Source organism: Chamaea fasciata, unplaced genomic scaffold (genome assembly GCF_029207755.1).
Source record: "Chamaea fasciata isolate MVZ Bird 193981 ecotype frontalis unplaced genomic scaffold, bChaFas1.0.hap1 SCAF_1, whole genome shotgun sequence".
Lineage (NCBI taxonomy): Eukaryota > Metazoa > Chordata > Aves > Passeriformes > Sylviidae > Chamaea > Chamaea fasciata.
The window spans coordinates 125,662,733-125,690,440 of record NW_027094086.1 but is presented as its reverse complement, the minus strand read 5'-3'; the positions used below and the strand labels follow the sequence as shown (position 1 = coordinate 125,690,440).

Below are 27,708 nucleotides of genomic sequence, written 5' to 3'. Positions count from 1 at the left end.
CCTGTAGCTGTGAACAGTGGCTCTAGCAAGAGCAGAACAATTAAAAAAAATTTTTTGTGCTCCTAAGTGTTGAACAGAAGAAAGCATTTCACTTATGCTGTGTGAGTGGAACAGCCAGTTTCTCTCCCAAGGAGAACAAGCACAAAGCTCAACTGAAATTAGTCATTGTTTGTTGCATTTGCATTCAGCAGGAGTGCATGGAGGGCCCGTGTTGCTGAATCACTGACTGTGGCTTGCTTTCCTACAATAGAGAGAGGTGATGGGTATGAATAATGCTAAGGTCTAAATGTGTATAATTCTTATGCTGTCTTTATTCTCATGGATATGTGGGACCTTGCCATGTCAACAGCAATTCCTCTCTTCCCTGCTTCATCCCCATCAGTCATTTCTAAGGTTATTTGCATGTGAATCCCTATGGACACCTCTGGCAACACTGGGGCTGACCTGCTAAAAGTAGATCTCCTCGGCTTTCAATCATCTTGCCGCGCATAATAGCTACATAATCCTGCCTGGCTGCAAGAAAATGACTGCACACTGAAGGAAAGGGCAGATCAAGGTTCTTACTCTAACTACTCAGACAATCCATGCTGGTGGTGAGCAATTGATCACACAGAAACTATGAAGGTCAACTTCCTGATGTGCTGATACCATCCACCAAATTGCTCAAGGTATTGACTGCACCCATTAAGTTAAGAAAGCGTCCACATTCCCCAATCTATTTCCTGGGGGCTCCTCTGCATTACCCTGGTTTTGAACTTGTATCTCTGCTGACACTCACAACTGTTTAATGGAGTCCATTCTTCCCCTTGAGGTGGGTGTGTTATTAGGTCTTGGACATTAGATAATCTCACCTGACAGCTAAGCCAAAGTTTGGCTGCAGAAACCTTGTCTGAGGGTCGGTTGGTAGCACAGCAGGTTGTAGTGGGGAAGGTGCAAGTTTCAGAAGGGTAACATAAGAAAATGTCATGCTTAACACTGTAGAGGATTTGGAGCTCTTATTTCTGCAGAGGTGGAGTTTCACCCACAGTCTGTTGTAACTATATCATCACAGATAGCAATAAGAAAGCAGAATTGTGGCATTTGTGAAGCTGTTTTCATGAAGAGGAGGGTGCTGTGAATGCAGCTGTTGCTGGCAGCAAGAACAGCTTGGAATTGGGTTAGGCAAAGTGGCACTCACATAAGGAGTGTGTGGGGGGAAAGAATTGTAAAAAGCAATTGTAGGAAATACGGTTTGGGAAAGTGTCTCTAGATTCATTAACATGCGATATAATTAATTCTCTGCCTGTGCTGAAGCGCTTGTGGTTATATAATAAATAGAGGCTTGATGGGACAGTATGTAGTGCTGTCTCAGCAGGAAAATTGCATATCATGAAGTAAAGAAGCTATGAGCTATCTAGAAGCTGATAGTTTTATATACTGCTCTTATCATACTTTTCTGAGCATTGCATGGTGCAACACAGTGCAGAGAGTAAGAAATTAAGAGCAGTATTCTTTTCACTTTTAATTATAGGATAAATGAGTTCTTGGAAGTTTGGTGAGTGCAATGCACTCCTGGTCATTCTTCATTTAAGCAGTGGAAGTCAACAAAGCTTGTTTTTCAAAGTGTTCACTTGGTATTTTTTGAAAGATCATGAGAGGATGCTCCAGATGATTGTTGTCTGGGTGTAAAGGATAATAGGATGAATAGATAAAGAGAAGGGGTAAAATGATCAATTTTACATTTTCTAGAAGCATTTATTCTCGGTGTCCTCATGGAGGAGTCTTTACAATTACAGAACCGTGGGGAGAAAAAATGAAAACACATAAACTTGAGGATATTATGAAGCTGCTCCCACTGCATCTTCTGATACTGTTTTTCCATAGTCTGGATGTTGACCACTTTCCTCTGACCCCCTCTTTTCTGATGGGATTTCTAGAGAATTCTTTTTCATGACACAATTTTGGTCAGACCTATCTATGGGTATAATTGGGGATTTGTTTTTTCTCTTCTCCTAGTTTACCTATTAAAAAAAAAATTGAGAGAATTTTAACTTTATTAGGAACCAAACTGACTTTTCTAGAGTTCTTGTACTGGTTTTATAGAAGCATTTTGCTTCTGTGACTTTGGAGATGTTTGATAAATTTCTTATTCATGTCATCTTAGGCTCTGAAAGTAAGAGCTTAACTGATGTCTTTCAGCATGGAAAACCCTGTAATTTTCTTGTAAAAGAATATTCTTTTCCTGAAACAACTTCCTCAGTATTGTTAAGTGGGTTTCCTGTGGCTTTTTTTCATCATCTCTGAGATGTGAGGCTAGCTGTTCTACTCTTCAAAAAGTAGGACTAGCTTCTGAAAAATAAAGTGAAATAATTGGAAAATATTTAATTAGTAATAAATTTGCTGAATTTTAAGCTCTTCCTTTTTTCCCCCCCCTTCTTTTTCTAAAATACATTACAACACACACATGTAAAAGTTTTTTTCTATGGTTTAAATAAATAATTTGGACTACTGATTTTTTTTGTTTTGTCTTCTGTTGTCATGGCTTGGGAAAATAAAGACTATTTTCTTCAGGATGCTTCAACTTTCACATGCAAATATTCTCATTTACTTCAAAGACAGTAACAATCTGTGAAAGTTATAGTTCTGTTTAAGTCTTTGTAGAAGCATGGTTTTTGTTTCTGTTCTTTGATCCTGGAGGGTACAAGTTCCACATCCTCCTCGAAGAAACTCTTCTAAAGCTGTTCTGTACTTGCATGTAGATGTCTTCTTGTTCGCAGTGATGCAAGTCCCTCTTGCTGTTCACATCTGAAATAACAAACAGACTGCAATAACCGCTGTATATTAAGAACACTGTTTTTCAAGTTCACAATTCTCTTCCCTGCTTCCTGGTCTCAGCCCCACAGTCTCTTTGAAAATTAAGGAATTGAGTGCCTGTCAGGCTACATGTGCTAAATCCTGCTTGGGACAGGAAGACCTACTGGGTGTTAGCTTATGTCAATTAGCATCCCTTTCCCTGAAAGGGAAACTTCATGTCTCAAATTCACATGTGCATTCTGTTTATATGCTTAGAGACAACTTTTTTTTTAGCCAACAGGGAACAGTGAATTTTATAACTGTTAATTCCAGAAGTAGCTGATAAAAATTAGAATGAATTTACAATGCATTCCAACAACTGAGACTCAGTCCCTAGAATATCTTACTGAAATTCCTCTCAGGACTTATATTTATGGAGAAAAATAATGGAAGAGTATGAATGAATGCTCTATAATTTTGTAAACAAGAAAACAATTTCTATATTGTAAAATTTATGGTAAAAAGGGAAAGAAAACACCAAACTAGATGAACAGAGAGAATAAGCAATGAATGGTAAAACCTGATATTCTTCAACAGTCAGCAAATCATCTTCCTTCTGGTCATCTTTAAAGAAGACAATATAGTTCTAAAAATGCTGGAAATGTACTTTACTTTCGTTTGTCTTGTAAAAGGATGATCTTGAAAGAGAACAAGTAAAGGAATAAGTTTTCTGTTTTGTGCATATTCTACTACTTACCACAGAATGCCAATTTTGAAGACAATGCCTAGATGTTATAAGAAGACAATTGGAAATCCTGAAGGACCTGTATGCATTCTGCTTTAAGAATCGTCTCTCCTGAACTTTAACAAAATAAGGTAAAACCTAACGTTTGGGCTTTTTTTAAACTTCCTTTTGGGGAAAGGGGTATTTATAACGTCAAAGACTTCCACAAAAAACCCCTGCTGGTTCAGTCATAAAATCCAAAGGAACTAAATTGAGTGTTGAGTATTTTGTGGGCTGTAGATAGTACCTGACATCTTTTTTACAGAGGATTTGAATTCTTCAGGTTGCATGGTTCCTCAGGTTGCATCTATTTTACAGTCCAAGGCCAAATGTATGTTTTTGCAAATATGGTATGAATATGCATATTTGCAAAAATGAGGTTTTTTATTACCTGACTTACCGAAATCTACCAAAATTAAATACAGTTAATTCTACTCAGAAACTTTCAGACTTTGTATTTCTCTGGTGAATAAGTAGTTTTCTTTCACTTGGAAAACCCTGGTTTGAAAAAGAATCCTTTTGGGGACTGTTTTCTCCCAGAAGAAATCCTGCATTGCACTGTCTCTTGAGTCTCTTGCAACAGTCAGACACATTTCTTCTGGGAGAAAGCACAAGCCAGCCTTTGTGATTGGAGGAAATGATTCCTCTTTCCATGTTATTTTACATCCTGTGATGATAGACAAATCCATTAATGACTATACTTCATGTTAGACTAAAGAGAGAGAATAGTGTTAACAACCAGGCTGTGCTTTCTGAAAGCCCAATAAAAAAAAAATCTCAACCTTTAAAACAAACTAAAAAATTAAAGGTTGTGTGTCAGAACCCTTGGAATACTTCTGTTCCTCTGGCAAGTCTACCTTTGCCAGTAAATGTTTTAATTTATTAAGAATTATCTGACTATTTCTCTTTGAGAACTAGTTGGTGTTTTTTCTCTTTCTTATTGAGTCTCTTAAGTTCTCCTTCATTTTTACTGAATATTGTCCTTTAAAGTGGCATTAATTTACAGAAATATTTAAACAATGACTCACTCACTGAAATGTCATTTACACGGACCCTCCTTGAACAAGTGTCACAAAATACGTATTTTTTCTCTTTACCTATAACTCTGAGCACTCTGATGTTTTCAACCTTTTCTTCACAACCATAAAGTCATAAAGCTAGAACTAATTATTTTCAAATCAAACTAAATGAAAGCTGAAATGTTTTTGTAAGATACTCTGAAAACAAAATTTTACTCCCCAGCAAACTCAAGTTATAGGATTTGAAATAAAATGTTAGCAAGAAGACATTTAAGGATGATTTCAAGGAGTCATTATGAGTTGATGTCCAAGCTATGAGTTGCCCTAAAGAACTCCTCCAATAATTCCTGTAATAAATACGCTGCAATACAATAGATAAGCCTAACTTATTTAAAGATAATGCTTGTTCTGTCTATATGGGCACACATTGATGACCTAGTCCTACATTTTAAATTAAGGGTAAATGTTTGTTATATTTAATTTTTTTCCCTTAGTGTTGCTGGCAGTAGTCTTTCAGCATCCCTTGTATGGCTCCCTTTCAAACCTCTGGTGTCCTGTGTAGATATGTAATAGAATAGCAGACAGTGGCTGTGTCATGAAGGACTGTTTACTCTTGGTGTTGCTTTGGAACTTTGATGAAGTTGGACTCTTTTTGAAGAGCAGCATCTGAAAGGGAAATGCATAATGTATATCCTATGGTTAGCATGTATTTCCTGTGATGAATAGTCTGAGAAGGTGGTGAATTGTAGTCAAAAACCACCTGTGGCTTGATGCCACAGGACCATGCTGTGCTGGTTTTCGGTGGGGTAATTTTGTTCTCACTGGCAAGGATGATGGATTTGTGCTGAGCACAGGGTTGGTAATATAGAGATGGTTTTGTTATTGCTGAGCAGGGCTTACACAGAGCCAGGGCCACCTCTGGTTTTTCTACTGCCAGACTAGCAAGGATGTTGGGGGTGCACGGGAGGCTGGGAGGGGACACAGCCAGGACAGGTGACCCAAACTGACCAAAGGGATATTCTGGGCCATGTGACATCATACTCAGTGAGGGGAAGGAGCGGGTGGGGGAGTGGGGGGAATATTTGAAATGGTGGCATTTATCTTCCCAAGTACCCATTGCATGTGATGTGGCCCTGCTCTCCTGGAGGTGGCTGAAAACCTGCTGGCCTACAGAAAGAAGTGAATTAATTCCTTGTTTTGCTTTGCTTGTGTGTGTGGCTTTCATTTCCCTAATAAAGTATCTTTATCTCAACCCATCATTTCTCCAACTTTTACCTTTCCAATTCTCTGCTCAATTCTCTTTTTGGAGGACTTGAGTGAGTGACTGTGCGGGGTTCAGTGGCTGGCTGGTGTTAAACCATGACCCATTTATAGGTAAAAGTAAGTAACTGATCCGGTCCCCAGAAGGAGAATACGTAGGAGAAGGATCTACTATTGCTTTTGAAAACTTTAAAAAAAAAGCTATGATTGTAATAATTCAAAGAAAAAAAACCCTGATGCTTCTCTTGAATATCCTCTGGCATCTAAAACCTGACTCCAGCTTTGCATGTCCTTTCCCAAGCATGCTGAAAGACAAAAATGTTTGTTTTGAAATGAAACAATAATCTTGCCCTGACTTTAAGAATAGCTTTTATTTAATTTCAGCTACCAAGGTTATGTGCCTTTTTTATCCACTTAATACAGTATCATCTTATCAGTCTCCTGATGCAGAAAAATCAAAATCAGGCTAGGTCTCTCTCTTCCTTGGTGTTCAATCATCTAGTTGATGTGGACTCGTTATTAAATTGTTTTATGAAAGAAAGGTGGGGAGCATATAAAGGCCATACAATGAAATCTGTTATCCTAAAGATGTAGTGTGTTTGTGCATTTCCCCTCTCTCCTTGTTGTGCAACGTGGAAGTATGCCTGGAAACCGCAGTTATGGGACACAACAAAAAACCCCAACAACTTGGGGAAATAGAAACTGGTTCTCCTCTGTCAAAGGAACAAAAGCAGGGGAAAGTCTGCTAAAGCAAACATCTCGGATTGTGGCAGCAGGACTTGAAAGACTGGACCTGCCTTAATGACAGTCTGCAAGTCCTTGCTGAATGAATTTGTACAAAGCCCTAATGAAGACAAACAGTCTATTTAGGCCTGCTGGAAGGCTCCCATTCAGCCAGCAGCTGGCATGAATATTGTCAGTCAGAAGACACAAGCAGATGACAAATAACTGAATATGTGGAAAAAATGAGATGACAATGAGCTGATTTCTGATTAACACTTCTTTTCTTCTTCTATAGATATTATAAACACATTATTCAGGGTTGTTTGTAATGGCCTCCTAAATGCCAATAAGTCACGCTGAAGCAGTGTGCAGATGGGAGGCTGCTGCTGGATGGGAGGACAGTCCCTCTCCACTGGAGCCGCGGGGCCGCGGGGCACTTTACATCCCAAGGTATTCACAACTCTGTGCTCCCAAAATAACTTCTGTGGAGTACAAGAAACAAAAGTCCTATGTAAGCAGGGTTGCTATGAAGTGCTGGCCGACTTTTCTTGCTCTGATTACAAAAGGAACAACAATTTTATGAAGATAGGGGTAGGTTTACTGTCAAGAGTAGAGATGGCAGAATACTTTAAAGAGCATTATCAAAGTAGAACAGCCTTCTATATTTTTTCTTCAGTCTTCACAGACTTTTGCATGTTCTTTTTCTTAGAATAATGGAAACCATCAAATAACTGAGAACTCTAGGCAATTAAAATTGTCGAGGAATTGCCCGGAGAGGCCTTCTGCTGTATACCAGCAGTATAAATGGCCCTGGCCTGCAGTGCTTTGGATTCAGCCTGGCATCCAGTGAGACAAACAGGACTGCTGGGCACAATGGTTAATTTACACCTTCTAGAAACTGGAGATTTGATGTTTGGTATCTTGCCTTTCTTCTTCCCCTTGACCCCCATATCTGTCAGACTTGCCTTACACAGTCACAGTTCCTTCCTTGATATAAATTCAGGAGGTACCAAGCAGATAAGTTCCCCATTGATGTGTTGAGCTGCTTGCGGGTTTCCCAACTTCTTCAATGGAGAAGAGTTTGTGTTGGGCTACATCTGCCCATGATATCCATATCTGATGTTTGACTTCCTTGGAAGTTTAAATCCTAAACCAGAACACAAGAGTTTCTACTTCCTAAACTCAAGTGGTCAGTCCAGCTGAATGTGGCATTTCTTCAATATTTACAGATCAAGTGTTTATTTTGTACGTGGGACATCTTTTAGTTTGGTTCTTTTGCTCCTCCTTCCCCCCCTAAATCACTGGACAACTGCTCTCAAAATGTTTTCCTTATTGTATTGTAGGTTCTCCAGTTTAACAGGACTGAGATGTGTGTGTGAATTTCTGTTCATATGCATAGATAGATGATGCCTACATGGTCAAAATGTTGCTTATGCTTCCCTGCAGAGAGGATTGCAGTGGTCAGCTGATAGATCCGTTCCTTCCAGAGGCTTCAAATCTACCACAACTGACTCAAATTATTATTTATCCAGGATTCAGAGTACTATTTTTTCGCCCTTCTCTTTCTGTGTAGTCCTCAGTAGTCTGAAGTACTTATAGGCATTTGAAAATCCCACTTGGTGCTTATTTACTCTTTTGAAATCATGTTGAAAATATAGCTCTTAGCCATTTTACATCTATGAAGGATGATGATACTTTCTTTCATGGAGGATTTTTTCACAGCGGGGGGAACTTGGTCTGCTCCAGTAATACCCAGAATGAGGTTAAAAACCAAAAAACCAACCTAAAGATCAATTTACTGGGCCTCCTTCTAGTGCCCTCTGCTGTGCTTGAGTGTTGAGTCTCTTTCCCCATGCGGTGGGAGGCACCTGCCTTGGCTTCACAGGCTGTGGAGGTGTTTATATTTTTCTGACTCTGAGAAGTTCTAGTTTTAAGGTGCACTAGAGATGATGCAACTTCAAACTGATGCCAAAAGGCTAATTTTGTGCATCTCCGTCCCCCTCTCCATGTAGATTTTCTGAGTACTGAGTCAGCTGTGGTCTGGCCAGGGCTTGGGGGCTCAGGCATTAAAAGGGTGTTTTGCTTCTGCCCCTCTCTGCACTCATTGCTGCTTGTAGTGTTCCCACATGCCTGCACAGAGGCTGTCAACAGGAGAGAGGGACTCAGGCACACTTACTTGCAGTTCCTCTGCCAGGATCCCCTTCCATTTGGATGGGTGCTGGTGTGGCCAGACCTGGTCTTTGAAACTTCTCTTTCTTCTTTTCAGGTTCAATTTTTCATGTGTTGTGGCCTTATGAATACCCTGAATGACCAGTTATAAATGGTCAATAAATATAAATGGTCAAAGTGATAAATAAATCAATAAACCCCAAATAATCAGAAAAAATCACCCAAAAATCCTTAAACATGTGTTTTTCTCCTAAAAAGCCCCGTATTCCTGAGAGATGCTAACTGGTGCTCTACTATGTGCTGGATTATGTGGAGATTTAGATCTCTGCATATTTTAGCAGTATCTGTATCCATCAATGCACATTGAATCTGCCCCTTTTTCCTCTGTGTCAAAATACATGGTGACAGTTTGTGAAAATAACATCTGCCAACAAGAAGTACACTAGGCAGTGAAACAAGAGCTACACTGCAGGAACTGAACTGGGCCTGGTTCAGCCTTTTACAGGATGGCATTTTTTTTTTGTACAGTGAATGCATAACATATCTTCATAATAAGTAATGCCTGTTGCAGTGGTACTTTTTTAAAGGTCTTGGGGTTGGTTCCATGTAATTTGTAACAAAGCAGATGCAGGCCTTCACTATATGTGTTGTTAAAACACCTCCCTTTGCCTTCGCAACTTTTTAGTCATCATAAAAACAGTTTAAATATTGTTCAATATTTTTTTACTTTGGTATCCTAGACATATGTACTTTAAAAAATAAAATAAAAAATAGGCTTAAGCTAATATGCCATCCTCAGATAACTTGTACCCATTCTGCAAAGACTGTAGTTCATTTTATTTCTCTCTAAGTGATGTTTCTCAATGATTTTAGTGTAGCACACCGAATAGCAATTACATGGTTAAATAAGTATATTGAAATTATATTAATCAAGAAAATAAGCAAATGACAGAAATAATAACCAAAGATGGATTAAGATAGAGAAGGATGCATATAGGGCTAAATCCCTGCTTAGGATGAGCTTTCTTCGCTTCTTGTTTCTGCCTGTGTGCCCACCTCTTAAGCAAAAGAAATGTCAAGTTGACTTTTTTTATTATTTTTATTTTTATTGGTTGGGGTTTTATCTCATTGCAAGTTCTTCAGCTAGAGTATCTTACTGTTGATGTGTATGCCAGGGAGTACATCCTGGGGTCCTAGTTTGGTTACGCACTCAAAAGAGTACAGTAATAGTGTTTAATGATGGGAAGATGTAAGTTTAGCACTACACACAACAGATAAATTTTGGGAATGCTGTTGCTTTCATGATATGGGTGATGTTGATGGCATTCCATCATTCTGGCTATCCATAGCCACAATTTTTTTCTCATTTTGTTTAGAGGCATGCTTTTTATAATCACTTTTTTCCCAAAGGAAAAATGGCTGTGTAGTCCTAGAGAATTACACTAAGGGGAAATTAGCTGAAGCTGGTCTCATCTAAAACATGCCTACAGCATCATGAATTCTGTGGGCTGTGCCAATGTGTGGTTGGGACTATCAGGAATTTCCCAGGTTAGACTTGTAATTTGCAAGCAGTTTGAATGATGATCCTGTAGATTTAAATATCTCTAGGGTACAAGTACTGGAATCGTATAAAAGTATTGCTATGGGTGCGAGGACAAAAAGCATATATGAAACAAAGATAAACTCTGTTATGTGGCTGATTTTGGTGGTAAAAGAATAGACAGTCATATAAGCTTTTTGTTTGAAATAAAAAACAGTAGCAGCAAACTTGAAATTTTAAGATATAAACTCACTATAGCCTGTCAACAGGAATAGTGCCATGAGGAATTAAAAAAAAAGAAAAAAAAATCTTCTATAGCGAGAACTCTGTCTGTCTGTCTGCAGTGCATGTGATGTGATAAAGGGTTTTCTTTTCTCTGTGTGGTCCCATTTGATTACAATGCTAGGAGAGCCTGGCTGCATTCCATATATAATTAATTGCAGCTTTGGTTTTAGATTGCAGCGGGGCCAGGCTGCCTCTGCCCCTTGCGCTTGTTCACATCTTTAGATATCTTTCCACCGTGCCAGCTGGTGAATGAATGGAGCCTTTCACAGCAAGCCTAATAGGCATGAATGGTTGAGTCATTGTCCTTGCTGGCTCTCTAGTTAATCTAGTGACAAACAAGGTTGGAGCTGCTGCAGTTGACATTCTCTTTATTGCCTGCGTTTTCAGCGTAAACACTGTGTGTAAAGGGATTTCATCTTTTTGCCAACTCGTTTCTGTTTCTTGCTGGTTTTGGAAGGAATTTTGTACCTTGCATTCTTTATGAAGAGGTAGCTGTAAAAACCAGTATGTGTTAGGTTCATTTGTTTACTCCTAGTTTCCAGCAAAGCAGACAGTTGAATGCCTCAGGTTGTGTGTTTATGTTCCAAGTTTTACAATTATTTTTTTTAGTCCTTCTGAGGTTCAATTCTTTCTGCGTTGTACATGAAGTTAAGTTACACTAAGCTGTTGCTTCAGTTCTTGCCTGGTTGTAGGGATGTGTTTCTGAACTGTTATATATTTTTGCAGTAAACAAGCGTAAATAAAATTTAAAAAGTAGGTTTATTTTCTTACAGATAAATGTAATAAACGTGAAAAAAGAATATTTTTAATACCCTTTTTGATATGCAAAAAGCAGAAAATGTAATCTGACTAGGACATTCTATAACAATAGAATTTTCAGTTTATTTGAAAAGAACCATTTTTTTCTGAAATACTTCTAATACTCTTCTTATTAAATACTAACTGTTAAACTAACTTTAGATAGCATGTAGTAAAAAGACTTGTCAGAAATGCAAATAAATTCCATGTAGTGTTTGAAAACCATGCATGTTTTCATAAATTGTTTTCCTTGATCAGGATTATCTGACAAATTGGGGGCTTTTTTAAGTCAATAAGGAAAAGGAATGCATGCCAGTTTCTCATTTCCTTGTTTTCTAGTTCTGTCAAAATCAAAGAAGGGAAAGTGAGTCAAAAGGGCAAAACCAACACCCAGCAAAACTGTTCACTGAGGATCTTGTCATTTATGGAGCCAGGAAACAAAAATGGAATTCTGGCAGTTGCTTTTCTTCTGTAATGAATTGTGTAGTACAAAAGAAACCAAACAGAAAAAACCAAAAAACCAACCAAACAAACAACCCCCCCCACCCCCCCTGCCCCCCAAACCAACAAAAACCAAACAACAACAACAACAACAAAACCCACCAAAAAAACCCAAACAAAAACAAAACCCAAACAATGAAAACAACTCAATGACCTTTTCCTGGCTGTCCTACAGGAGAAAACTGTTTTGCAATGGGAAATGTTGTCACTGTAGTGGTGTCCGTGTAACCGGGTATGATGCAGGCATGCAGGGAGTGGCCTTGGCACTGTCAGGGACCTTTCATGTGCCTGGGCTCGTCAGTACCGCCACCAACATTGCTGGGGAGGCATTTTGTGCTCTGCTCCCCCTTATCCTGGAGAAGCCAGGAGGGTGGGAAGTATCCTGAGCAGCAGCATGGGGGTGTCTGGGCTGCAGGGAGAAGCAGGATGTGTTACAGGGCTTCTTGGACAGAAGAGCCATGCTCTGTGTCTGTGCTTTATGAGATTATCTTCAATTGTAGTTCTTGTATGCTTGCCTCCTTGTTTTAACAATACACGTCCAACGTTCTGGAACCTGCCTGGGCCTCTACCTATCTGTGCAGTTATAAATGAGCAATATGTGCGTGTCACAGTCCTTAACAGGCCCAATCTTGATTCACACAAACATCCTGCAAGTTGAAGAGTTTGCCTGGAGTAGGTGCTGTCAGAGCTGTACTGTAGAGGAGCCAGGAGAAAAACTCTTATTAAAGCTAGAGGAGAAGTTTGCCTAATTCCCTGCTAACCATGCTGAAAACCTCTCCCAAGAGACGCTGTTTAATAGTCATAATTTAATTTCATTTGCATTAGTCCTCTTTGCCTAATTAAAAATGTATATAAAAAAGCAGAAGGCACAGAGAAAAGAACTGTTAAACTCTTCAGTATTTAGGGCTTTCTGTGATGTTTCACCAATGCAGTAAGAGCAGGAAGAAAACAGCCTGTGTAGACTTATTTGAACAGTAATTTGAACATTAATCCCCCCTGCAAAAGATACATTTGAAATGTGGTGTTCCAGAGTAAAATGGGGGGGGGGGAGGGTGCAAGGGAGCATGGAGAAGAATTCATTCCTTTCTTCATTCTGTTGGGGAGCTTCCTCAAGAGCTGCACATGTGATGTAGCCTGTGTCCTTCAATCTTGATGTGCACCACTGATATTAGGCTGTCTGTTCCAGGAGTCTCTGTGACTAAAGGTCACAGGCTAAATATTATTTCATTCTGTATTGGGGAAGTACAATTTGAAACCTGACTAAAAGAAAAATCTGAAATCCAAAGTTGAATTATGCTCATAGAGATTGCTAAAATCTCAGTGTATGAAAGAAGTAATTTTTTTAAATTCTGCCTTTTGTGCAATAAATAGCTACTTGAGTCGGCATTATACTCTGCACAGGAGTTTCCTGCAGAGGGTTCAGTGCAGATTTGTTAGCATTAAGGAATACCTTGGAAGGATTATGATAAGAGTCTTAGCAGACTAAATCTCTGGAGGACATTCTTGATAACATGTGACTGGCTTCTGACTCTTGACCTTCCCCTTTAAAGTGCTGGCATCAGGATAATGATCACAAAGCCCCATAGAATATCAAAAATTTAAAATATTCCCTCCAATTAAGAATTTATTAACATGGAAATGAAATATGACATATGTGGAAGTCCTTATTGGTGGTGATACTTCATGATGACATAAAAATAATGTTTTCAAACCTTGTATTTTGATCCAAAGAATAACCTTAACTTAATTGAAAGATTATTATTCAGAAAAGATTACAATGAAAGCAGAAAGGAGCAGAGTTCTGGATCTGATTATTCCCGGTCCTCTTCTGATTTCCCTATCTTACCCATCACCCTTTGAATCGCACTAAGAATCTAAAAGATGGTTGCCTTGCATTCATGCTGCGAGACATCCATTTTTCTTCACTGTCAGCACTGATCCATCTCCACTAGTGCAAGCACAATCCACTCTGAGGCACTGTACCATCACCTTTGTGGAGATGAGCCAAAAATGTTTACATGAGGCTTAGAATTAAAGTCTAGCAGGCACCTGACATGCTCCCACTTGTTCCACTCAGAGGTGTTCCTGAGGTAGAAGCAGTTGGCATCTTTTCAGGAGAAAAAAATATTGGTCACACCCCAACTACCCTTAGAAATAGACCTTCAGAAGCAAATACAGAGCAATTCTGCATTTACTATTCCTATGCTGTTTTAAACAGAACTATAAATTTTTGTGGGACTTTGATATTTTTCTTTTTTTCCCACTGAAAACAATCACGTTTGTTCTGCCTAAAGAGAAGATTTTTCTTAAATCCCCTTGCAAATGGTCCCTGATCTCTGTTTATATTTCCAAATCTTTCTTCCTTCCCAGCAGAGTGCGTTTGAGGGAGGGGCAGAATCACTATGGCAGCAGGCTGCTTCCCAGACATGTCAGAGAAACCTGCCAAGTTTCTTGGGCTCGTTGTAAATGGTGCTGAGATTCGCTTTTGTGCTCCTCACGTCATCATTTGAAAATAGCAGTGTTTGAATGAGGATTTCACACTCCCTTATTCTGTCCCTGGCAGGGCCACTTGTGTTTCCTCGTCCATGTCAGTCTCATGCTTGTTCCTGGGAGGATGGAAAGGAAGCAGTGGGGCAAAAGCCTCCTTAATTTGCTTCTGAATACAAAGGTCTCATCATGCCTGTTGTACTGGAGCACTGGTACAAATCGAAAGAGCAGCCCCCGGAGAGTGTTCAAATGGGGTTTTCTGGAACTGTGTCTCATTAGTTTTCTCATTGGAAGGTCAGAAGGGCTCAGGAAAATCAGTAGCAGTGGATCAGTCCCATCGACACTGCAAGACTCAGCTGTTTTTTTAAAAAATTGTGTCATGGTCAGCAGAGCAGCTATTGCTGTTCAGTCCTCCTGGGAGCAGAGAAACTCGCAGAGATAGATGCTCTCCTTGGAGGTTGTGTTATTGTCATCAGGAAAACACTTCCACAGCTTAGGCATGATGTGCTTACTTCAATCTGTCAGATTTATTTCCAAGCTCTGTTTTTGGGTCATTCTTTCAAATTGCAACTGAGAGATGCTGAGATGCCACGCCTGGTCTTGGATTATGTACTCTTGCAGGCTGAGGGTTGTGGGAACGTGATAATACTTTTGAAACACCTACCTCTCAGTGCTGTGAATCCATGAGGAGTAGCCTTGTGTCCAGTTTTTGTGGAGTCCTCACAAGTTTTCAGCTCCACAGTGTGGACAAGTCCTTAGCCTCCAGCTGTGTCAGCTGTCTCATTTGGTGACACCAAGTCAAGAGAACGATGTAACACCTTTTCTCATAAGTTTGTGTGCTTTGTTTTGGGGATATCCACTGGAGAATAAAGGTGTTGGTCCATGCCTGTACACCAGGTTTTGATGTGTGCCTGTGTTTCAATTATTCGATGTAATTTACAGGCAACTCTGTTGATTCTGTATGAAATGGCTGAGTTTTGAGCCAAAGCTACCTCTGTTATATGCTTTAGAATTACTCTCCAGAGGTATCCATTTCTTTCTACTGAATGTAGGGGAAACATAAATTCCTAGCATAAGTTCATTGAGTCACCCTGTTGGTCTGTATGCCTTTGTAGTGCTGAAGTAAGTCATCTGAATTCACCCATAGTCTTTGAAGTGCCTAATTTAGAGGTTTTTGTTGCATTGTTCATTTGTTGTTTGCCATTTTTCTCTCTTTTGCACTGATAGCAACAAAGAAACCCTTATTTCAGTGCAATTCCATCAGTCATGTATAGAAATAGAACAAATACTTGGGAAATCAGAACAGATCCCAGAAGGGCCTTGTGGCAATTTCTATTCCAGCATCAAAAAGTACCATTTACATAACACAATATCTCCACTGAAAGGAATAAACTGTAATTTAATGCAAGACCTTTTGTCTTTTATATCTTATATTTAAATAATAGATGCATAAAATTAAAATTAAAATATTTAAAATAATGATGTTAAGCCAAACACCTCACCTTAATGAAGCTGTGAAATTGGAGCCTGTTTCTGATGCACAGCATCAAAAGTTTTCACTCTTGTATTAGCAAGCTCATATTAACTGATCTAATCCAGTCTGACTTTATATTGTCGTAATTCCAGGTGCACCCCCTGCTCAGCTTCAATTTATGTAGTACTGGGCTCCCCCTGGTCTCTTTTCCTCCCTCCCTCTAAGACTGTAGACAGCTCAGGAAGGGTCACTACCTGCTAAGACAAGCATGGACAAGAAAAGTAAGTATCTGTACTTTTCTTGCCTTAGACTCATACACCTGCTTTGTAAGTACCTCTCTAGAATCTCTAGTTATTATAAGGAAACAATACTCTTTTTTCCATTAAGAAGTGCTTTCCTTTTTTTTTTTTTTTTTTTTTTTTTTTTTTTTTTTTTTTTTTTTTTTTTGTGTGTGTGTGTGTGTGTGTGTGTGGTTAGATAATTCTCTGGAAGTGAGGAGAGGTCTCCCTTTGTTTTAACCAAAGGCTTTAGCCTCACTACTGAAGCTTCCCAGTATAGGACTTTTACAGTCTGTAAGCTCCCATGGGTTTCTTTCTTTATGCAGGATTTCCAAGGAGTTACTCTGCCTTTATTGACTGTGGGGTTGTTGGGGCTTTCCCCCTAAAGCTTTTGACCAACTACTTGCATCAGCTTCCATCCCTGTCTCCCTCATTTTCAATTCCCTCCTAATGCTTCCTCATTGGGAAAGTGTTTCCTTATAAGCAAGGAGCAGCCCAGAAATGCAGCCCTGCAGCTTTTACGCACTGCAACTGTCACATGTACCTCCCTGAACAGCCAGATTAAAGGAAGCCAGTTTCCAAAATGTTAAATGTTAGCAAAGATCACCCAGCACATGCTTGATGTGCCATCTGTTACAAACAAGAATGAGGCTTCAATGGAGGAAGAAAGAGAACAAATCCTGCTTCTTACTCTGTGCTCTGCATATCTTGCTGTAACATGATTTTTCAAACTGCTTCAGGTTTCCTTAGCTGATTTGACTTTCAACCTTTACCTAATACATGCAAACAGACTTTGCAGCTACTTCGGTACCACATCTCAGGCGTTGGTCATTCCTACTGCCCTTCTAGCTGGAAGCCTGGTGCTAGGAAGTCCCTAAATGCTCTTAGAATAGATAAAATTAAGACTCCTGTAGGAAGAAGCCCCAAGATTCTTTGTATCCAGAGTTTGCAAATCTGAGCTGCTCCTCTTGTTATTTCCTTTTGGTCTTATTGTTCTTAATCAGGTGATGGAGGACAGACCCATTAGTGCCACCACTAATTCTATTTACAATGCCTTATATGCTCCAATTGCAATAAATCTCAGACTACATTGTGCTTTGGCATCAAAACATATTGTATTGATGATATGAAGAAGGCTAAAAACCCCTGCAATGAACCTAAGTCTGTTCTTCTTTGACCCTTGCAGTTGCTGTCAAGTGGGCAGCTGTAACCTGACTTCTTGTTTTCAACCCTCCTCTCTCTCTCTCTCTTTTTTTTTTTTTTTCTTTTCTGAGTATGCTCTTAACAAAAGAGAACATGACCATCTTTCGCGTGGGAAGCAGAAGTTCAGATTCTGGGTGCTGTTTTACATTCCCTAGGACTGGTGATTTTGAGTTTTTACCTGCCCATCCTGCAGGTGTTGAGATCAGGATTTTCAACAGGTTCCCCCTTTCTCTTACAGAATATTTTATGTTCTTCTAAGGTAAGAATTCTTCTAGAGGGTGAGCGTTTCACAAGAAATGCCCTTCCAGTAAAGGACTTTTCTATCTTCCTGTGCCCCCCTTCTCCCTAAGCCTGAAGTGTGGTGCCTAAAAGAACAGGATTCTGTAAGATAGAAAGTGTGAAACCATGCGTAACTGCGTACATGTTTTTGACAAATCTGAGGAAAAATGCTTAAAAACACGGAAAGAATGACTGATCTTTGCATGGCCTCACTGAATCCTGATAGTACAGGACCCCTTTGCACAGAGAAAGCCCTCTTTGCACATCAGCAGTAACCCAGGAACTTCTGCTGAGGGTTGTGAGAGAAGCTAGATGAACTTTTTCAAAGTCGTTGATCTGAAATCAGGTTTTTTGTTTGGGGGTGTGTAGTATTTTTTTGCCTTTTCTTTTGTTGTTGGTTTGGTTTTCCTTTTTTGTTCAGGTCAGCTAATTAGGATGTATGCCAGAAACCAAGAGGCTACTGGAGTGTGGTAGCAGTGTTTATGTCTGTTGTTTATGACCCTGATAGTAGCCAGCTTTCAGACTACTACTGTCAGGAATACCATGCATGCGACTGGAATGTAAGTATTTGTGAATACAACACAACTACTTGCTTTTTCCATATTTATATAAAAAGAGATTTGTAGTTCTTCATAGTGAAATTGCCTTTCTTTGGATGCAGATTTTACTTTGCTGCAAGCTTGAGGGGACTTTCAGACTTCCTCTTACACAGGCATTATCCTACATTACAGCAGCCTTGTCACAGTTAGTGGGTACTTGAGATGTAGACGAGGGCAGAACCCAGATTGTGCACCTTCCTGTCAGAGTAAGGGAAATTATAACACCTTCCTATGAGGTTACAGTAAGGCTTGTACGTCATTAGGAGTTCTGCCAGGGGAAATCCGTATGTCTGACACCTTTAAGAGATCCGAGCTGCATTAGAAACTCTTCAGTTGCAAAAAAAGCTGTTGAATCTTCTTGATGCAGACACAGGGAGAAAAGGTTTTGGTAGCATAACTGAATGTACTTCTGAAGGTTAGAAATGTGCAGCACTGCAGTTAAACGCACCTGCAGAATTCCTGGAGTCTGCAACACTTCAGAGGTTTCTGTAAGAAATGAATTACAGAGCAGCTCCAAATAAGGGGAAACTGGGAGATTCTGTTTCCTGGTTTTAGAGCAGAGTCAAAGCAGACTTCAAAACAGAAGAATTTTTTCATACCTCTTCTGAATGCACAGCTCTCTTGTTTCTTTCTAGTATGCAACATAAAGTGACGGATTAATTTGTTTTTAAGTGGTTTATTGTTTTTTAGTGTTTCTTTTAGATGTGGATTGTCTATCCTGGAAGGGATTACTGCACAACTGGAGAATAAGTCCCATAGGGCAAGAATTCAGGAAGGGAAAATGATATTTCATTAGGATGCTACAATATTAGATTGAATTAATTGCTCATTTACATTACAGGCAAAAGACTAGAATGCAAGAGGTGCTGGGTCAGCAAAAGGAAAAAAGAATGATAGGAAGGAAACTTATCAGTTTGATTCTTTTCTGTATGATTGCTGCTCCCAAGTGGATTAGAAGAGTCCTACTAGAAGAAGAGAGGGTGGGCAGGAGGGAATTTCCAATCAAAGATATCCCCAATCTTGTTTATAAACAAGATTAATAACAAAGGAATTCTGATCTGGCTAAACAAAAAAACCCACTTTGGCATTTTGCCCTACTTATCTCCTTTGATACTCTTCATAAAATCAAGTAATTCACTTCAAAATGTAGAATAAAACTTATTTAATAATTTCCTTGAAACGTCAAACTGCTACTGGAAAGGACTGGTGAAAAGAAATTGCATTTGCATCTCTCATAGGAATCACACATGGCAACCAAAGTACTATCACTGTTTTCAATATTAAAACTCTACCAAGGTTTTGTCCCTGGTACTGCATGTTTATGTCCCGAGTGTTGATGTGGCTGGTTGTGTGATAATACAGAATAATGAAAATCCTGAAGAAGGTGTCACATTTTTACACAATGCTTGAAACTGGTGTAGGGAGCAATTGTTGTTGTGTTAATGTTTGGTTTTGATAAAAATGACAGCCATATCTAGACAGATGCGTTGAGTGAGCCACAAAAGAGCAGGTTCTGATATAACACTTCTGACAGGGAGTGTTTTCTGAGTGCCCAAGCTGAATGTGCATGGTGTTGTTACTTTTATAAGAAGTCGAGTAACACAACAGCATCCAGGCCCTCCTAGAATAAATCTGGAAATTCTATTCTATTTGGAGGAAAAACCACTCAACTATTCCTAAGTCAAATAGTTCCATGAGACAAAAGGTCTAGCTGTTATGTTGTGGCTTCTTAAGGTTTGTGTCTCTTAGTAAATTTTCTGATTAAAATGGCTTGTGTTTGAGGGTATCTGTTTCTGGTTTTGAGGCATTTGTCTTCCTCCTACAAGGATTTCTGGATTATAATGAGGGTTTTTTTTTCTGTTCTCTGAAATGTGTGAAACTTTTCACCTTCTGGTACATTTGGTTGAAACTGGTCAACATGTCCTGGAATGTGAACACACATGAAAAATCAGACAGCTTGGAAAAATGTTAATGTTCCAGACCAGTAACAATAATAGGAACATTTGCATTACATTTCATTTTGCCAGGCTTGAAAAAAAGCCATTGTCAAGACTGACTGGTTGCTTTAGCCCTCATTGAAACAGCTGAGCCTCTTTGTCTGAACCAATTACTATGGTTTTAGTGGGATTGGGCAAAAAGGCAGCTCAATTCAAACTGCTTTATTGGCATGATTAGTGTCGCAAGCTTTGCCAAAAGGCATGGTGCCATTAGGGATTTGAGAGATTCAACATGTCAAAATTACTTTGGTCTTAAAATAAGTGCTATTTGATACTTGATTCTGCGATGATTAGAACTGGAGAAGTTTTAGATATCTGCTTTTGGTCTTAGGGGTTTGGAGAAATGGTCTTAGTAAAGATTAAAAAACAGTAAAAACAATAAACAAAACAATAAGGCTTTTTCCAGTGTCTAGAGAGAGTCTAGAAAACAGAATTGGATTGAGGACACAAGGCACAAATCCCCTAACAGTCTTTTCTAAAACTGAAAGAAAGGTCAAATCCTTACAAATAGTCTATTAATTTGCAAGCAATTGCTGTAATAGTTAAATGCTCAGTTAGCTGTGATATTTGGGCACTATTTAGAATGACAGGATGAAGAGTTAAATCCTAGTTACTTTCAATCCAATATTAAGGCAACATTAAACTATAACCCAGAATATGTATGTCAATTGTAGCCAGGCTGGTTTGTACTTCTGGGAGTCTAGTGATGTGTAGTGGAAAATGTTAAGCTGATAAAGAGTAAAGAGCTGCACTATTTTAGGCTCTCTTATCCAGTTAGCTGACTAAAACTGTTTTATAGCTAGAACAGAGCATCTGGGCTGGTACACATAGCATTCATCAGAGACTCTAAATCTGTGAAAAAGAGCAGGGAAACAACAGGCTTGGAATAGATTCTGTCAAGCCCACAACATCTGAACAATTTGTAGTTAGAAAACCCTGCTGCTGCTCAGAAATCACAAGTATCTGCCAGTCTTTTGTGATTTTTTTTCTCTGTGAGCATGTGCTGTTTTTCTGAAGTTCCTATGTATCTTCTAAAAAAAAAAAAAGTGGAAGATGGAACATACTGTACTGAGCAGCAAGGAAATGAAGCCAGCATTCAAAGAAGGAAAAACAATTCAGACTGGGATGCTTTTGCTATCTCCCAATTTACCCTAGTTAGCCGATAAAAAGGATGATAATTTAGGTTGTTTTCTTTGTTCCCTTTAAAGTTTTAATGTTAATACCAGGTGATTGTCTAGTGCCCTGTTGGTCCCATCTAAAACCTCCAAAGAGGTCATGGAGTTTATGAAGGATTGTCAGCCTGGGGCAGGCTATTTACTGACTGTAGTAGTCAGGCAGGCCTTAATCTTATATGTGGTTTTTAACCTGAGCTGTCTTCCAGGCCCTGTAAAAGGCTCAGTAGTCTGATAACATGTGTATTGGTTTTCAGATTCTTAATAAATAAAAATCCAGAAATTTATCTCTTCAATATCTTTTCCTGCAAAAAGCCCTTGTGAAGCACTTAAATTTTTTGGTCTTAACAGAAGATGTTTGACTGCACTGATGTTTACTGGAATGAACTGAGGAATCCTGAAACTAACTCTGCATTTGTCAAGTTAAAGAGACCTAATTTTAACTAAAAATACTTCATTTATTAGCCCCACAAGTACAACATAATGATTTTTTTTTTTACCTTTTCAACATTTAAATATGTTATGAACTCCTCAGTTACATTCATAAGGGAAGTGTAAAGAAAGTAATATGAATTTTTGCTTTGGGGTGGCTGTGACCTTTTTGGATTCTTGCTGATATGGGTTTTATTTTCAGATTCTAAATACTTTTACAACTGAACTTGGATTTAGCACTCTTGAGGCCGTAAAACATAGATTTTCAGAGAAAGAGAAAAGGATTTTAAGAGGCAGGGAGTGGAAGATGTTGAAATAAGAAGGTGTGCTATAAGTGATAATACAGTGGTCTGATGGCACTGACATTTCTGCTTTTGGTCTTGAAAGAAGAAGGACTGTGTGGAGGGGAAACACGGTGTTGGATAGAAAGTCCAAAAGTCAGCTTTGGTGGTTCTTTTATACTTACCTTCTTTATAGATTTTCACTGCAGACATTTATTCTAACCTTTGCTTTCTGAGCACTTCAGTGTACTGAACTTATGGGAAAACCCTTCATTTAAGAAAATATTATTGTTCCACTCTTCAGCCTCTTCCCACTGCCTGGCTGAGGGGTGAGATGGGGAGAAGCTGTAGAGCTTTAGTTTTGCATGACCCTGAGGCCATGGGCAGCCTTGGTGGCCTTGACCGCAGGGTAACTATCAATTGGTTGGGCATCTCCACTGCTGTAGGCTGAGGTTATGTGTCATGGTTTAACCCCAGTCAGCCACCAAACCCCACAGGGCCACTCACTCCCCCAAAAACAGAACTGGGGTGAGAATTGGAAGGTTAAAAGATGGAGCACTCATGGGTTGAGATAAAGATATTTTAATAGGGAAATCAAAAGCCACACACACAAGCAATGCAAAACAAGGAATTAAGTCACTGCTTCCCATGGGGAAGGAGATGTCTTCAGGAGAGCAGAGCCCCATCGCATGTAATGGTTATTTGGGAAGACAAATGCCATCACTTCAAACGTCCCCTCTTGCTCCTTCTTCCCCTTACTTTATATGCTGAGCATGTTGTCATATGGTGTGGAATGTCCCTTTGGTCTGTTTGCGTCAGTTCTGCCAGCTGTGTCTCCTCCCAGCCTCTCATGCACTCCCAGTCCCCTTGCCAGAGTGGCAGCTGGAAAAGCAGAAAAGGCCTTGACTCAGCAATTACAAAGCCATCTCTATATTACCAATCCTGTGTTCAGCACAAATCCAAAACATAGGCCCCACTGCAAAGGAAACCAACCCTGCCCCAGCCCAACCAGCGCACTGGGGATGATCCGGCTCCCAAAGCGGCCTGGGTTCTAGGAGGTGCCTGAAACCCTGTCTCTCCAGGGAGCCTTTCTAGCTGAGGGCTGCTCCTCTGAAGGTTTACCACTTCTGTTTCCCTATCTCTCATCAGCTCAGCAGGCAGAGATCAGCTCTGAGTGATTCCTCATGCATGTGTAAATATAGACATGTTGGGTTTTCCCCACTCAGCAGTCCTGCATGAGCTGTGTAGATTGGGCAGCAAAATGCTGGTAAAGAGTGACTGCTTTATTCCAAATATACACCATGTAGCACTGTGAGTTCACAGGTTGACCTTCCTTTGTAAGAACACCACCAACAGTGACATCAGGCTAGAAGACCAGTTTCTTCTCTGTGGGGAAGAGTGAAAAAAATCTGTCACTTCAGACACTGAGCCTGCCGGGGTGGTAGTAAATGTTTTTCTTGAATGTGGCAGTGACGATTCTACCTCAGTTTAATGAACTGGCTCTATCTGGGAGTATACTGAGTTTGCCATTTTTTTCCTGGATCTATTAATCTCTAACACTTTTCCTTGTCTGTGCTGCTACCAAGTGACCCATCCAGGCTCTGCTTCCCCTCCAATTCCAGCACCGAGGTCACTGTCAGATGGGTGCCCTGTTGCGCTCCCACTTTTGCCAGCTGCGGCAGGACAGCACTTGGGACAGTGTCTGGCACATGAGAACATGAGCTCTAAGGATGAGTGCTTCCCTGAATGCCTCAGCAGCACCCTTGTATGTCATGGTGGCCCTGCACTGTCAGGCTATCAGTGAGTGTAGGATGACTTTTCAGCCTGATATGGGAGGATAAAGGCATTGCAACAGAACTTCTGTGAGTCTTGAGATCTCAGCCCAAGCCAGGGGCTTTCCTCTCTCCTGTTTTCTGCATGTGTTCTCTGGGCTGGCAAGATAATTAGCTCTTTCCTGGGCAATTTTTTTTCAGATCTAAGTGCTGTGATAAGGAATTACAGTCAATGCCCTTCATAACAATGTGAGGGAATTGCTAAGGAACACAAGGTTGTTTTAGCCAGGTGTACCTGGAAGGTGTCCATCTGCACTGCCAGCACCTCACTGCCAGTGAGAGAGGGAGTAGGTCAGGGTGGCCATGGCACTGCAGGCAAATGGATCTGTTTGGGAGGAGCAGGCTCTCCTGGCAGCAAAATCAGGAACCATGCAAAACTGAAAGAGGCTCCTATGCTTACACTGGGGGGTTTGCTTTTAAAGCTGGTGTGCAATGAGCTATTCTATTTTCCCCACCCTGTTGTAGTAAAAGCTGCCCACCAACCTTATTTAAGAGTATCTCCTGTCTTTGGACTGCTGCAGAGTGGGAGGGAGGACTGGCTCCCACTGTGTCTGATCTGGTTAGTTATTAATCCAGAATCTTGTCTGGTCCCTGCTTGCTACAGAAGTAGCATAGGCTTTCAGATCACTGATCAAAACTGCTTTTTATTATTTTTTAATGCAGAACTAAGTGTTCCAAGTAAAGCAACAGCAGGTGCATGGGAGAGATAGAGGGTGAAGTTTTAGAGGAGAGGGAAACTATATATGGAATTGAGTTATGAATTCAAGAGCTTGTTCTTACGGTTGAAAGAGAAACAGGTGATGCCACCCCATTCTTAGGAACCTGCTCTTGCCAATAGGTAAATTTGCTATTTGTCCATGATCCTGTTTGGATTTTATACCTGTCCTGTTGTGAACTCCTGAAAGGTCATTATTTCCTCACCTTCTACAAACTCAGTCTTGTTCATTGTTGGAGATGGGAAGATTTTCTGCTTTCTGTAGCTTTTCAGGAGTTTTTCTTAAACAACAATCCCTAACCACAGGTTGTCTGAGGTGGGATAGATGGTTAAATTTGGGAACTGTGGTTGAAGATAAACTTCAATCTGGACTGGAGAGGCTTGGAGGATCTCTTACATTAGGGTTTCAAGCTGACACCATGGTATGGACTTTATCATGATTATCAGATGCAAAACACAATGAGGTGTAACATTTGCCTTTTCTTGTGTTGAAAAGGAGAAACTTCTTGACTAAAAATGAAACAAAGGAAATTATGATAAGACAGAACTATCTAATAGTTACTTGGTCAAGAGATGTATTTAGATTTTGTTGTTGTTTTCTGATCTACTATCACATGCATTACAGCATGAGGTCCAGAATAACTCACTGTGGGAGGAAATTAACTTGTCTGTGCTATATGATTTTTATTGCATTTGAAGAAAGGGGAATGAAGCTGCTTGTGATTCAGCTATTAAATTTTCTTTTTTGCCAGTTGTGCCCTTTTGTTATGGACTGATTGCACCTGGCATCAACACAGTGTAGTAAGGGTTGTAGAAAGTAGGATTTTGTTAATTGGAAATAACCAAAGCTATTTTACTAAAGCAGTCTTTGCCAGCCAAACTTCTTGATGTACATGACACTGTCTAGTTTTAGTCTTGAATAGTCAAGATCTTGGAGTCAATGTGATTCATTGTACTCCATGTAAATGAGGCTGTACTAAATGACTAAGGGGTGTTAACCATGCAGGTCTGAGATGAGGAGTCTGGGGGAAAATGATAGTGTCTGAGTGATAACAGCTACCCACCAGGGAAGTCTCTGGCCTTCATTTCTGAAAAGATATGAGCATGAATGTATTATTACACTACTAAAAAGCCAGAGGAAGGAATTTTTCTCCCTGCCCTTTTTTGAGGGCACTTGGGTCTTTATCCTTCAGCCAAGAGCAATTTTTGCAACAATCTGTCTTCTTGAGGAATTAAGTCAGTGTCAAAGAGAGGGGAGGCAGAACTGTTAATTGCAGGCAAATCAGTTGGGGTGAAAATGCAATTAGAAGAGACATTGTGGGAATTGCAAATCCCAGGCACTGTTTCTTTATACCAAGATTTTCTATATTCTGATTCATGTGTTCAGATGTGCCAAACTACCCACTTAGCAAAGCCTGTAGCAAAAATGGGAATTTATCAGCAATTTATGGTGAAGACAAGGTAAACCTCTCAGGCATCTTATGTCAAATTTCACATGATAATGCACTAGTTTAAGGTTGTGCAGACCTACCTATACTTTGATTTTTAAAGATTTTTAAAGTTCTTTTCAAGCAGTTGAAAAGAACTATTCTATGAAAATGACTTTTTAAAAAGACGCTTACAGGTAAGAGTATTTCATGGCTGAAAGATAGATCACTGAATGGAATTAATAACTTGTTGACCTAAAACAAAATATGGTGGCTCAAAGGGTAAGGTCTGTTATTAGAATAGATGTTTTGTATGCACTATTATTTTGTGAGGAATTTGATTCAGAAAGATTCCTGTGCAGCTCCATTCAAATCAGGTTTTGTGCAGTAACAATTTCAACTCAGATCTGGACCTGCGCATCTCATCATCACATCCATCTTTTAGAATTCATCTATTGCAAAATTTAAATATAAAAACCCCAAAACATTAAAATTCATAGAGAGAGAACTCTGAAATGAAATGCATATAAAGAAACATCTCTTAGCATTTGCAAACATTAACTCATGCAGCTGAAGTAGTGAAGCTCCTACATGTCTTAGATCCTTCCCTTTCCTTCCCAGCATTCAAAAAGGGATTTTTTTGTTGTTGTTGTCTGGATTTTTGTGTTGTGTTTGTTTTTTGTCTTTTTAGGGGTGGAATAGAGGATTTTTGTACAGAGAAAATAAGGAAAGAAATATGCCTGTACAAAGACTCTTTTCCCAGCTCTTGGGACTCTGGCTCCCTCAATTACAAATACCTTATAATTCAGGATGGGATATACATAATTTTGGTATTGAGTTCAGTATCTATGTGACTAGACTTCTAGGTCTGGTCTGAAGAGATACTAAAATGTTCATAGGCTGTTCATACCTTACTAATGTTTCCTCTGATAGAAAGGGTAAATGCCATGGCATTCACAATCTATCTATTGCCTCCAGGCATGCTGTTTAGGATTGTTAAAAACCAAACCAACAAAGAAACCTGGGAAGGTAAGAGTACTTGAGAGTTGATCCATGACTGATGGTGAGAAATATAAGTTGGATGGAATGTACTTAATATCATGCCATGTGGAACAGAGTCACCAGAGGAGTGTCACTTCTGATATCCAGCCCTTGCCTGATTCTTGGTAAAAACTGAATGGAACACTGATAAAATACGTCCATCTCATTTTGTATGAGATGCCAGAGTATAATGAAGAGATCTGTGAAGAAACTGAGGAACTCTAAACAAAAAGAAAAAACCCCAATGTTTGGGAATGAAAATTACTGCTGTCTGGTACCTGTCCTGAACTCTGCAAGAAGGATTGTTTTTTCGGGGGTTTGTTTTTGGTGGGGGTTTTTTTGGGTTGTTTTGTTTCTTGTTATTTTTGTTTGCTTTAAAATATACAATAGGTGACAGAGTGTCTCTAACTTGCATTATGGTATTTGAACTCTATCTAGTCACCATGTCTCTTCTTACACTGTAGTCAGAAGAGGGCTGCAGCTTGTCCAGGTACATCTGAACTAGGCAAACTAGTTAAAAAATATGGATTTTGCAACGTGAAGCATCTTTAGCTCTGGAAGGCTTTTTATCTGTTTCCACATGAAAGCTGCTGTAGCTGAAGCATTGCTGTTGCTTGTTGGTTTGATTCCCTGCCAAAAT

General features: G+C 39.6%; 1 long non-coding RNA gene across 1 annotated transcript in view; it reads left to right on the top strand.

The window, feature by feature from the left end:
• The window catches only part of LOC136290062 (uncharacterized), a 61,615-nt gene extending 34,166 nt beyond the window's left edge, over positions 1-27,449 (top strand). Inside the window, exons 2-3 of the long non-coding RNA XR_010720954.1 lie at positions 3,535-3,648; positions 27,006-27,449. This is a non-coding gene — a long non-coding RNA (uncharacterized lncRNA). The remainder of the gene's footprint in view (positions 1-3,534; positions 3,649-27,005) is intronic.
• Positions 27,450-27,708: the final 259 nt, after the last annotated feature.